The sequence below is a fragment of the Pelecanus crispus genome, chromosome 5, assembly GCF_030463565.1.
Source record: "Pelecanus crispus isolate bPelCri1 chromosome 5, bPelCri1.pri, whole genome shotgun sequence".
Classification (NCBI taxonomy): Eukaryota; Metazoa; Chordata; class Aves; order Pelecaniformes; family Pelecanidae; genus Pelecanus; species Pelecanus crispus.
The window spans coordinates 70,679,452-70,693,423 of NC_134647.1; positions in this window are offsets into that span (position 1 = coordinate 70,679,452).

Here is a 13,972-nt window from a genome sequence, read left to right on the forward strand (position 1 = left end):
CAGGCATGTATACAATCATTTAGTTCATTTTCTTTTTCTTCATTGCTCTGAGAGATTAGATGGAAAACTTCAGTGCTGTGGAGGGGAGCAAATTAGAGTTCAGAAAATCAGCCTGAGTGAAAAGTAAGGGCTAAACCTTCATTTAATCCTTCAAGCTCAAATCTGAATACATACTTACATTTAAAATTTATAGGTAAAACACTTTGTTCCCAAATACGGGGTAAAAGAATATCTAAACCTTTCAGGAAATTAACCCAGAAGGGTGGAGTTTAGGACTTTTTCTCAAAGCCATTTCTAGGAGAATGAGAACTATTTCTTCTACAGCTCTTTTAACTCACAGGTCTCAACCCTTTGTCAATCACCAAACACACACACACACACACTGCATTTGTTTCACTTCTCCTTTCCAGTAATAATTCAGATCTGCATCAGTTTTGCTCAGTCTTAAGGTCACTTCTAGGGCTTGGCTTCTCCAGACTCTTAGTGCCGGTGCTCTTGCTCCTCAGGACACTTGCACTAGAAGTGTTTTCTCTGCCTAGCTGCCATTTAATTATGTCTCTGAGAGAGTGGCAGAGAATCAGCTGAACTTCTTATAGCCTTGCTCATCTGTCTGCAGATTTGCCTTCAGTACCTCCGAGTTAAAGGTGTGACAAAGGCCATTGTGCAGTTCTTCCCAAGGCCAATTCCTGGGGTTAGGCTGATCTTAGCATCCGTACCATGTTTACAACTTCCATTTTCTAGAACAGGTTGAGTTCATTGGCATTAAAAACTCTCTATAGTGCATCAGTCTTAATCCAATTTTAAAAGGCAAGGCCAGCAACTGTGTTAAAGGGATTAACTCTTATTAAATATAGTGTATTTGAGTAAGCCCTAAGGGAAGGACTCCAGTTGCTCCTGTTTGCATGGATGGAGGCAGTCATACCAAGCTACATCCTAGGGACCTGACAGTAAGCTCAAGCTCTAAATTACGTCATATTACAGGAAAATTATTTTTAAAGTGTGGAGGTAATTGGAAAGCAGTGTCCTCACCAGGCTTTCTAAACATTAAGAGGCAAAATCTTCGTCTCCTATAAATCCACATGGGAGGAAAAATGCAGGTGAGAAGTTAACCTGTCATGGCAGAGGAAGCTGCTATGCAGGTCTCACAGCAGAATGTGGACAGAAGATGTAACATTAGACTCTTTAAAGCAATGGAAAGGGATGGACCTGTGTCCTCCAAATTTTGGATGTAGCCAGGTAACAACTAAAAAAATGTATTACCCAAAGCAAATGGATTCCAACCCTGAAAGGAAAACACCAAGATTTCCCTCCTACCTCCCCATAAGGGATTGTCTTTAGCTCCAGGGAAACAGAAGCAAGCGGACCAGGGAGGCAGAGCCAAAGCCAGCTGTCCCCAAGTCTCAGTGACTCCTTCCAGTCCATTTGCCATTTACCACAGGGGCACAAACCTCCCGATCAGGAGGTTCCCCTGAGCTGCCTGACCTTGGCCCCACAAGCTGCCCCATCTGCCTACAGGTGTCTCTAAGGACGCGCTCAGGGACCAGTCTGCACAGTCTGGTTTCAGTTCACAGCCTGGAGCTAAGAAAGCATTAGTAGCGTGGAAAGTTTTGTTTCATTGCTCCTACAGACCAGACTGGGACTCTACTGGTATGTCCAAGTCTAGGGATGGGAAACAAATTATGTTGATTTAAAGGCAACCTAACGTGGACTAAGAAAAATTGACTTGGCAAGCTTGAATGTGTGAAAGCCCCTCTTATCCGCCCCATGTGGTGCAAGCAGTACATGGGAACAATACTTAGTACCTTTAAAACAATGGTGAATTTGAGCCCAACTAACAAATCCCTGCTTATTCATTCCTAATGCGAGCAACAGAAGATACACGGATTTGTAAATATTTTTTAACCTAGCTAACAACTGGTGCCAGGGAGTTTCCAAAATGAAGGCCTTGGAGAATGACCTTAATTCTGATTCAGAAAAAGATCACAGATTAAAGAGGAACTTGTCATCAGCTATTCTCTGCAATTAGCTTAATATGATCAGCTCTCCATGATAACGAAAGACAACATCAGAGCTGTCCAGAGGGAAACTTCCAGTGGATAATAAATACTGACAGATTTTAACCAGATGGCTTTACCAGACTGCAACTTTGCAAGTGATTTTGAAGCTCAAACATTAGTGCCTATTACTTAGGATCAGCCAATAGTCGAGAGAGATCTGCAAACGGTTCCAGCTGGGGTTTAAAGGCAACTAAAACATATGGATAAAGACTTTGACTATGGGGTAAAAGATCATTTTTGAAAATTACTTTCACTGAGCACCCAAAGCCTTGGGAGTATGACACAATTCTCTTTGGACTGGGGCTTCACCTCTATGGATGGGTTATTAACTGAGCATCCCGGTCAGCTACAAACCCAGCACGGGTGAGACGGCACCCAGCAGCTGCAGGGCTGGCATCAGGAAGCACCAGGATATCACTTCTAAGCGTCTTTCCCAGACTGCTTGGGGTTGCCTTCAACCCTGAGGAGGACATGAGGCAGGGGTGGGCAGAGGAGGGGACATATCTGAGATCCTCTTAGGACAGGGGTGCAGGGGGGACCATACAGTCTCCACAGCAATGGCCTTTGCCTTTCTCCCCACAAGGCTGGACATCCATGAGGACAATCCCTTAGGGCGGATCCAAGGACAGGGTCACCATCAGAAGCAGCCTACAGGTTTGGTGTCAGCAGCAGAAAAAAGGAGTATAAGTCCCTGACTCCAAAATCTGGGGTACGAGATGAGTCACATTTGCCAGACACAGCTGCTGAGGGCTTCGTGAAGTTGATCCAAGCCGTAGGGCAGGAGTCAAGTCCACCTGGACCAGTGGGGAGCTGGAGGCCCTGGAAGACTCGCACTTAAAAGAGGACAGCAGATCCCTCTCCTCTAGCCCAACCTCAATTTAGAATCATAGAATCATAGAATTGTTTAGGTTGGAAAAGACCTTTAAGATCATCAAGTCCAACTGTTAACCTAACACTGCCTAGTCCACCACTAAACCATACCCCTAAGCACCACATCTACATGTCTTTTAAATACCTCCAGAGATGGTGACTCAACCACTTCCTCGTGAAAATTTAATACAAACCTCTAATGTTTAAGCCAACAAGGCGTCACAGCCCGCTGGGACAGGCACTGGCGACACTGTTTGCTGGCCAGGGGAAGCCCAGTGGCTTTCCTTCCATGGAAAACTTTGGAAACACATGTTGCTGGTGACCAGAGTGAGGTTTGCAGCCATGGGACACCTGCACAACCCATACGATTGAAAAGGCCAACGGCATCCCCCACTGTGTCCTACCAACACATCTCCAAGCCGGACAAAGGAGATGCCCTGGTGAGAGGAGCACCAGCTAGCACCAAGCCTGCATCCTCCCTTCCCAACTGCCCCTCAGGGGACAGCCCCGAGCCACCAGGCACAGGTGCCACCAGTTCCCACTGTGCCAGTGCGGCGAGATGGACATGGGGAGGAGGAGGGACACTGCAACAAACTATTTTTCCCTGCCTGAGTTCAAAGATACATTTCAGCTGTCTACTTACGGCTCCAGTCGGGTGAAAGCTCCCGGTGTCTGAAGGGGCTTTCTTGCTTCTCGTGGCATTATGGCCAAAATATCATTAAGGCTCCTGTAGCTGGAACTGAGCTGTCAGTAAGAGAGAGAACTTGACTGAAGGCATTTTTGCAACCAAGGGATTTTAATTTTTCCCCCTTCTTCTGCCTTATCCAAGAGAAAGAAATATAACAAAAAACCAAGACAGGGATTTTTCAGCTAAATTTATTTCTTCCAGCATTTGCTGCAATGGGGACATGTTTGAGTTTGCTGCTTGCTTGCTTTTTGCAGGGTTTTTTTATGAGCTATTCACATCAAATGTTAAGAAAAGCAATAGAGAGTAGAAAAGGCTGAAGAAGAGAGCTGGATGCTCTGGGCTCCAGACTCAAAACCTGGGGCTGAAACTCTGCTCCCAGTCTCTTCATCAGGGTGAAAAATAGAAGTGATATCACAGTAGTAGTGATACAGTGAACTCCATAGATTTCAGCCAGGTTCCTATAGACAACAAACGAGTGGATTTTACAATCTTACAAAATATCTCAACATGCTGAATAATTGAATTAAGCCTCAAAATGTTCCCACCAGGTTGTTCAGTGCCTTTGTCCATAGCTTGGACTTCTAAGTCGAGAGATAAGAAAGAAAAATAAAGCAGAATATCACACATTTCCTTTCTGGTTTTCAGACTTTTTAAATGATACATAGGTCCCTTTCTGCAGCTTGATTAAAAGTCAAAGTGGCGAGTCTAACACCATCACATGGTACCTGGACCTGGAGATTTAAGGGTGTAGGACAAATGGGATTGCTGGAGAGGCTGTAGGCTTTTGCAACTTATTTTTCAATGACCAGATTGATTACCAGCAACGAGCTCAAACCAGGTATTCCCACATCCCACCACTTCTCCCTGAACAGGATAAAAATATAGATTTAAATCTAAATCTAGAGACAAAAATCCCCCACTCCCAGTCACTAGCCAACTTTTGAAAACAAAGGAGATGCCCTCAGTCCACCAGATGCTTTTTGGGATAAGCTTTACCCAAAGAAATGTCTTTTTTTTTTTTTTTTTTTTTTTTTAAATACAGATCAAACCCCTAAGACAGAGTCCCAGTGCAAATTCCCTGATGCTTGTTTGACTTCATTAGCACAAAAGCAAATGAAGGCACTTTCCCCATTGTCCCGCTCCAGTGGAAGAGCACTGAAAAGGCAAAGTACCAGTGACCTGTGGAAACTCTCCCAGGCTGCTCCATCAGAGGGACAGAAAACATCCCATTACGTCTACACCTTTTAGCTGAGCTTTTTTGCCCCCCTTTTACCTGCTAATTTTCTGAGGCTGTTTTGGGAAAGGCAAAGCCTCCAGCTTTAGGGCTGCATCCCCCAGGGCATATGACAATCACAGCTTTCCCAAAGGCCCACAGGGAGGAGAAACATATTGGAAAAAAAATCCAGTTATTGCTTTTCAAAAACTTCATCCCACCTGACACTTGATCTCCTGGACCTGATCATGGGCTGCTAGCCCCGACCCCCTGATTCATCCCTGTCCTGCAGCATGGGGCCAGGACGGAGGTGTGTATGTTTGGTCTGGGGATGCTCTGGGCTTCAAAATGTTAAAGTTTCTTATTGATCATCCTTCTCCTCCACTGGGGTTTCCCTATTCCAAATCTGGTGCTGAATACACAACAAAATCAGCAGGTGACACGAGAGGCTGTAAAATCAACCTGTTGCTGAGTGGTCCAATGCCATGCTGGCCAAACCAAAGGCTGCTTCTGCAAAATCCCAGCCCTGTGCCACGTCAATTCTGCAGGGTCATTGTTACCTGGTGGAAACCCACCATTGCCTGGGTCTGTGGAGGAAAAAACAGGTCCACCATCAAAGGCTCCTTGCACGAGCCAGAATGGGGGCTCCACTCAGCACCTGCCACCTCTGCTGCCTCCCCTTCCCCTCCACAGCGGCACGGCTGCTCTAAAGGGCATCATGAAAAGATCCCACCTCGCTTCGGGAGGAAGAAAAGAAAGCAGCTTAGCTGTGGAGGGAAAGACAGCTACTATTTGCTATTCAAATCAGGAGTCACTTCTGGGCACAGGTCAATGAGAAAGGGAAACTTTCAGGCTGAAAGGATATGGACTTTGGAGATTTTCATCCAGAAATGGTGTTTACCAGTTTCATGCACCCTCCATGGGCAAACACACCCTGCAACGCCAGGCAGACTTCAAAAGGGCCCTTTCAGTGTGGCGGAGCAGAGGGAAGCTGGGGGTCTTGCGGGGAGCTTAGCCAAAGATTATACACATCTCTCTGGTCGAGGACAAAGCTCCCACACCTGGGCAGCCAGGGGCCACAGGGAAACAGGCTCCTTCTCACATGCACAGTGGGTCAGGTTTTCCCAGTGGAATGCAATGCCAGCACAGGGTACCACCAGGTAGAAAGCGTCTTGGATGTCATCAATGGGTTTCCTCAAAGGTGAAATTGGGTCCATGACCATTGGTGCAGGCTGGGATGCGATGCAGCAAGGAGGGGTTTGGGACATCCCTCATGACCTGAGTCCATGGGGGATGCTCCAAACGTCTCAGGCAGAACCGCTCCCCATCTGACTGTGATCAGCCAACACGTGGCAAAAACATGTCGTGCTCGACAATCTTCCATAATGGGAAAACTTCCAAAGAATCTGCCCAGACTCTCTCAGTGCGCCAAGCATCAAAAGTGCTTCATGTCAGCAAGGTTCCACGTGGAAGGGAGTTTCCTCACTTTATTTAAATTCTACTTTTATGTTATGTCAAGATACTCCCGCAGCTTCAGTTTTATTTAATACCATGTTCGTGCCCTATTTGGTATTTACTCATGTCCCTTGACGTCATGATGCCAAAATTATCCACAGATAATTTTGACTTCCCAGTGAGATTTGCACCAAACCACATTTCAAAGTGCTGGAATTCCCCTGGGGACAGAAATACTTTTTTGATTTTTTTCTGCTCCCCAGCCAGCTTGAAGGAAGGATCTGTGATGAGAAAAGGTCCCATCCCTGCTCTGGGGCAGGGTCACAGCATGGGAGCACTGAGGGGGCAAAGCCATGGTAATGTCCCCCTCCTCGCATCAGCAAGGTGATCAGCTGTATCAGACGTGGCAGAAAAATGTGGGTGCAGATTGTTCTTGCTCCTCCAGAGCAAAGCATGAGTAAGGATGAAACCATGATGCTGTAACAACCTCACTCTTCATCCTCCTCATCCTCCAGGCAGATTGATAGCTGCCTGATCAGGCACTGAAGGAAATCCAAAAATCCCCACCCTGCCAAGTGCAGAGATAAACCAGAAGAAGAAACCAATGGGTTTACCTGGTTTCCTGCAGCACCCAGGGAGAGGTGAGATGGGCACCCATTCCCTGCTGAGACCCAAACCAGCAGGGTCCCCAGGGGATCACAGCAGTTCCCCATGACTCCCCTGGGACCAACATTTTCCCACATCTGAAGCGAAGCAGCACTAAACCACACACACACTGAAGTCCCCAAGCCAAACTGTAACACTTCTTCAACCTCCTGCAAGAAAGGAAAAAAAAAGGAAGAAAAAGTCAAGATTTGGTTCAGGTTTGGAGTGAAAGCTTAGCCTGACTGTTTAAGAGCTCAATTACTCCTCACTACCATACTTACAAACACTCATCTTTAAATTAATAAAGAACTGTCTTTAACACAGTCAAAGTGGCTTCAGATGTGAGCCACTTCAGTAGCCCATTATCAGCATCATGTTTGTTTTTCCATATTGACTGTGTGTGTAATATAATCCTTGTTTATGATAATTGATTTTCCTTGGACTGCCTTCCTGGGAATAATATGCACACTTTTTAACTCTCTTTTTAAAGATCAAATGGCATTTAGGCCTGGTGATTTGAATCTGAGTTGGTCAGAACATTTAATACAATAAGAGTGAGCTTAAAGGAAAGCAGTTAAACCCTGGATATTTTTCTTATTGCATAGCCTGAAAACCCTTGAATTGAGAGGGAAGTTTGCATCTATTTTCTTGTCGTCTATTTTAAAAGCTGTCAGAGTTGGTTAGTCTCTCTTAAAATTAGTCCTTTGGATCATCTTCTTACTAAAAACAAAATCTGAGCCTTTTTTTTTTTTTAAAGCGATAGCGGATTAGGGCAAGAAGCTTTGTTTAGCTAAAGCGAGGGATTAGAGGAGATTTGCCCCCATAAAGTTGTGGTTTGATGGTGCTTTTATCCCTGGATGTTGCTAAAGCTGTGTTGCTTCAGGATTAGGAGCATACAAAGAGTCTCCTTGTGCTGTTTCACAGCCAAGAGAAAGACAGGGGGGAGAGGGAGAGACGGGGGAACACATGCAACAGAATTGGGAATTCCTTGGTCACACAAATCTAAAGTTTAAACCCCCTGACACAAACTTTGCCAGACACGTTGTGAATGCAAGATGGCCAGACCTCTAGTGGGAACGGTGGATGGTGGAGCAGAGTGGGTGAGACCGCCTGAACCGCCACCTCCCAGCCTCCCGCCGGTGACTTTCCTCCAAAATGAGCGAAATTCAGCTGGGGTGGCCAAGAGAAAGGCAAAGGGAAAGCAAGACCTTGGCATGGCTTGGGCAGCATTTCTTCCAGGTGAAACTTGGGCCATCAGCAGCAAACCCGGATGAAAAGAAGCCACAGCATTGCTCCAGACATGCTGGCATCCAGCATCAGGAGACAAGGGCATCTAATTTATGCAAACACAAGCCGGCCATGCCAGGGGCTGGTGGTCCTCAGCCTTTCCACCTTTGGGAAATGCTTAAATCTTGTCATGTGCCAATGAGATGTCCCCACCAGCCAGAGCCAGGTCCTGGGCCAGCTCTGCCATGAGTCTGAGATGGTAGAGAAAAAGTAGAAAAGCTGCATGTAATGATATCCTTGCAAAGCAGCTTTAAATAAAATAGAAAGAAATCGAGACCAGGCACCAAGTGGTGATGGCACTTCATTTCCCCTGCTTGCAGACCTTCCAAGCATTAATGGACAGTCTGGTTTATTTGGCAGGAGGCAGAGAACCTCCAAAACCCTGAGGTTTTATACATACAGGAGATTTACCCCTACCTAAATCAAAACACAATGGAGCTCTGCACTTGCCAACCCCTCCTGCGTGACAAGATAGTTTTAAAAAAAAGGGGCAAGTGGCAGGAAAAAAACAAATTCAAATCCAACAAAACTCCTGACAGGCAACTTATTTCCATCCCATGGCAATTTATGTACGTCCCTCTGCTTTTTATTTATTTTGGGGGACACAGGGTTGTGCCTCAATACCCACAGCCCTTGTAGCAAAGCTGTGAGAATACACGTGAGGCACCACTTCAGGCTGCGGGGTCTGGGGGCTCCTTGCCCTGCAAACCCCCATCCCGTGTGTGTGACCCTGCGTAGCTGTGCCAGAAAGAAAGAAGCAGCATCCTTGCTTGTATGGACTGAGGGAATCAGGCTCTTCTCTTGAAAACAGGAAATTAGATTTCATTAAAAGAGGTAATACCCATTAAAAAGAAACCTAAAAATCCCTCTTGTCACTAGCAGACTATTATATCAGTTTTTTCTGGAAAATCAGTTGAGTCTGTGACTTTATCAAAAGACATTCCAGATGATGAATAATATAGTCTGAAGAGCGTAGGTTATATACATGCACTTGTGTATGTATTTGAATATATATTTGCTCTGGTGAGACCCCACCTGGAGTACTGCATCCAGTTCTGGAGCCCTCAGCACAGGAAAGACATGGAACTGTTGGATCAGGTCCAGAGGAGGGCCACAAAAATGATCAGAGGGATGGAACATCTCTCCTACAAGGAAAGGCTGAGAGAGTTAGGGTTGTTTAACCTGGAGAAGAGAAGGCTGTGGGGACACCTTATTGTGGCCTTTCAATACTTAAAGGGAGCTTATAAGAAAGATGGGGACAAACATTTTAGTAGGGCCTGTTGCGATAGGATAAGGGGTAATGATTTTAAACTAAAAGAGGGTAGACTTAGATTAGATATAAGGAAGAAAATTTTTACAATGAGGGTGGTGAAACACTGGAACAGGTTGCCCAGAGAGGTGGTAGACGCCTCATCCCTGGAAATATTCACGGCCAGGTTGGACAGGGCTCTGAGCAACCTCATCTAGTTGAACTCCCTGCTCATTGCAGGGACTGTTGGACTAGATGACCTCTAAATGTCCCTTCCAACCCTAAGTATTCTATGGTTTTATGATTCTATGAAATACGTGCATATGTATGTCTTTAAGCAAACACCTTTGCTTGCTTGACTTGCTACCCAATGGATGGTTGAGAAGTTTTGTTAAAACCAAAGGGATACTGAGCCATGTTAACACATTAGCCAGATTATCTTTGTTTAAGCCATTATGACTAATGGATACAGTCAACATCTGAGAAAAAAAAAACCCTGAAGAACAATATAAGAGTGGCGTTATAAGAATAAAGCAAGATTTCTCCAAGCCAGGGGAGATGCACCATGGGCTCTTGCTAGCCAGGCTCTGTCCAACCAGACACCAATGCTGAGCCAAGGCCTGTCACTCACCAGTCTGCTCCAGCCACACTCAGCCCTGCCATGAGCCTGCCCCCTTACACAGCTGTGTGTTCATCTTCCTAACCTCTTGGATGGCCCCCTCACCTTTTCATCTCTCAGGCTTGAAATCAGAAATAATGACAGCAGCTTGAGCAAAGTGAGATTCATAACAACCATCCAAGGGAAATCCAGCTGTTTCAACACTTCTTCAGTCCAAAATAGAGTTAAAGAAACTGGAGATTTCATGTTTCCTGCAGCATAGCAATTGTGGAGGGCAGAAGTACACTTGGAAGTCAAAGCATTTAATTTTGTAGGGGAAAAGAGTAACATTTCAATGGTCTGAAAATCGGTTCTGTTTTGTTTTTTCCCTTACTTTGTCATAAGAAAATTAAACATGAAGTTCTATGTCTCTCTGATGCATTTAGGTCTTTAAAGCCCAGTTTACCTCTTCTCCTGCAGCTCCGGCTTTCTAGCCAGGCTACATTTCCAGTGCTGGACCGCAGGTCAGGCAGGTTCCCTTGATGCACCAAAAAAGTCAGCTAGACTTAAGTACAATGCCTTCTGGGAGGTGTAGTCTCCCAGAAACATCAAACCGGTGTCGGCTCACATGGCAGAAATACAGCTCTCTGACAACAATGCTCTGTTGGGAAATACAATTTAATTTTCTTTTTCTTGACTTGTAAATACATGTTTTGCAATCATAAAAAAAATCCCAAACATTCAAATTCAAAGTGGACCAACCCAAAACCTGGACCCCCCTCCATTTCTGGGTTTTTTTTTTTCAGTGGTGATATTTTTGTGCACGTTTTCCCCCTGGAAGGAGGTACGTTCAGGGGGCAGACACAAAAATTATTTATCAGTTCTCACAGCAAGCCCTGGTGCTCCCTTTTCCTCCCTTCAGATGTGCAAGCTGGCAAGATGTCTAAGGTTTTTCCTTTCTTGTTTTGGGGTGAAACAGAGGTACAAAGTCACAGCAGCAGCTTACAAACTGGGAGATGCAGATTATACCCTATGGACTTGGAAGCTCCTTAAAGCTGGCATCCTGCTCCCGCTGCTGGAAGAGAGCATGAGATGGGGATGGGACCCTGGGTGGGCTGGCTGACCCCAAAGCAACCACGTTACAGGGTGGTTTTGGGCCAGCAGTTTGCAGAGTGGTTAGAGGTGGTGGGATGGGTGGGAAATGCATCCCGGGGTGGGCAAAAGATGCTTGAAGAGCTGCTCCTCTGGAGGAACGTTTTCCTCCTTGTGCTTGGCAGAGCCCGGCTGCTCCTCCCCACCGTTGCAGGGGGGGCATGCCCTTCCCCTCGGCTCACAGGAGGGTGAATAAAACCCCAGGCTGATGCAGGATACGGATGTCATCTGTTTCTGCCCACTTGCGCATCTGAAGGCTGAGTTTTCCTTCCCTTGCAGGGCACTCGCTGGCAGCAGTGTGCTGTGACTTAGGGACAAACCTCCCTAAACAACAAGCATTTTCTCTCCAACATCTTTGCATCATATGACCTTCAAAACAAATCAGAAGGTAAAATAAACATATAAAAGCAGCCAGGGTATTTGGCCTGACTGAACTCCATCAGGGCTGCAGAGCTGGAGGAATGCATTATCAGTTCCCAGCAATTTTTGATTTTTCCCCAGTGTGGGACTGCAGAAGTGGCCTTATTGAAAGGCCAGAATCTGCTTCTATTTCAACCAGTGACAGGTACATTTATATTAAGTTGATTCCCCCTTGAAATTACCCAAGTTTAAAGAATTATCTGTCTGCAAGGGAAAAAAAAAAAAAAAAAAAAGAAAGAAAACCATGCACCAGCAGTGGCTGTTCAGGATGATGTTCTGGGTTTGGAAATTACCTATTTAAGTCAATAAATGGGTTAGGAGGGGGAGAAGGAAAGGAAGGTAGAGTTTGTGGTTCTTAATCATAGCTTCGCGGGGTTTAGCTGCTCTCCCACTGTTGAAAAATGTTTCAAAAGGCAAAATAAATGATCTTCTAGTTACTAAAATATTGATTTTGCCTACATCCAGTAATAAAGAGCAAGTCACCTGTAGGTAAAACTCTTGTAAAATGTATTTGATACTATAATAGTCTGGAGATAGAGTTACATGCAGCTGAGAGAGGCAGAGGGATGACAATTCATTTCTAATAAGGTGCTTACCTAACATATTTCATGTCATGTGTTACCCAAAACTAAGTGGGGTTCATTTTCCTTTCTCCTCCTTTGTCCCCACCTTGGAGAAACCCACTGCAGTGATGGTTTGGCACAGGAGATGGCATCGTGGTGGGTCAGCTTGGCTGGTGCCTGCAGCCAGTGCAACCCAATAGCAGGGAAATTGGGTTGAAACGCTTCCTCCCGATGCTCAAAACACAACGCAAGGGCTGGAGCCACTATTGCACAAGTGCTGGTGGAGATGTCCACTGGGCCACGCTCCTGATCTGGGACCAATTCGGTTTTCCCCAGCCCTCTCATGTCCTTGAAATTTCTCCTGCGGAAAACATGGCTAGCCTGGCTTTGTGCCTGGGAGATGGATTTTATCCCCCAGGAAACATATCTATCATTTTGCTCAGAGGTAGGTACAAAATAAATGCAGTCATACATTTGAGCATCCGTTACCAAAGGACCAAACTTAGTACTAAATGATGTAAATCTAGATAAATATCATCGCTTTTGAATAAATTACTTCGGATTTACACTGGCAAACCAGAGCTGAACTGCATCCAGCCTCACTGCCAGGACAGGCAGAACTTGCACTGCTGTCTATGAGACCAATATTGGAACTTCTTTCTGAAAAGATTGTTGGGGAGATCCAGTTCTGGGTCTGATGTGTTAGGTAAGGGTGAAATCTTTAGTCCCAATGGCAAAGCTTCTCAGTGACGGGACGCCGGGATAACCGAACTCTCAATATACATTGGGCCGGGGTCCACACTTAAATGCAACCAAGCTGCAAGAGCAATATCTCTCCCAAGGGTAAGGAGAATCAGTGCTCTGAAGGATAAACCACAGCAGACGGCGATGTTGGATTCAGAGCATCCCACGGTGCAGAGTTAGACCTCAGCTAAGGAAATGGAGGGCTATTACAGCGGCTTAAGGGTTCGGGGAAAATCACTGTCAGAAACTCCTTTGTTCCCTCAAACTTCTTACATTACCTGTACCCACACAGGCACATTCATTGTGGTGTTCCCAGAGAAAGCAAGTCCTCTTATGGACTTACCTTGTGCTCTTAAAAAAAACCCCAAAATCCCCACAGCTAATGGCAGCTGCCTGAATCGTTGAGCACTGCAAAGGCAAGCAAAGCAGAGACTGAGTTTCCTCTGCTACTCACATGGGATGGGAGTCTATCTAGAAAAAGCAGTCTCTCCATGCCAAGCCCATAGGCAGGACCTGAATTTAAGCAACTTTCTGGAATTTCTGTTCCACTTGGACAACATTTCCAGCACTCCAGGAGCTGGAGAATGGGCTCCAGGAGCTGTAACATCCCTATCACAGCCTCCCTCCACAACCACATTTCTTTCCATGAGTCCCATCAGGGTGTAAATAACAAACCAGTGTGCAGCAGCTATGTGGATCACTCTCCACCTCTCAAAGAAGGAAGGAAAGGCATTTTCTGGTGAGGAAATGCCTGTCAGAGGAGAGGCAGCATCCCACTGTGTGTCTGACGAGTGTGGATAATATTAAAATCACAAGCTCACCTGGGCCATAAAGGATGTCTGTGAAATAAGTGGGTGGATTTGCTCACACCAGGTTTTGGTATGACCATTGTAAAGCCCCAAGAGATTATTTCCCCCTAAATTAATCCATGGGAGAGGCAGCTGAAAAAAAAAAAACAAAAAACAACCCAACCCAAACCAAAACCCCAAAAACCCACATTGGTTAGCCTTCACAAAAGGACTGGGCAGATC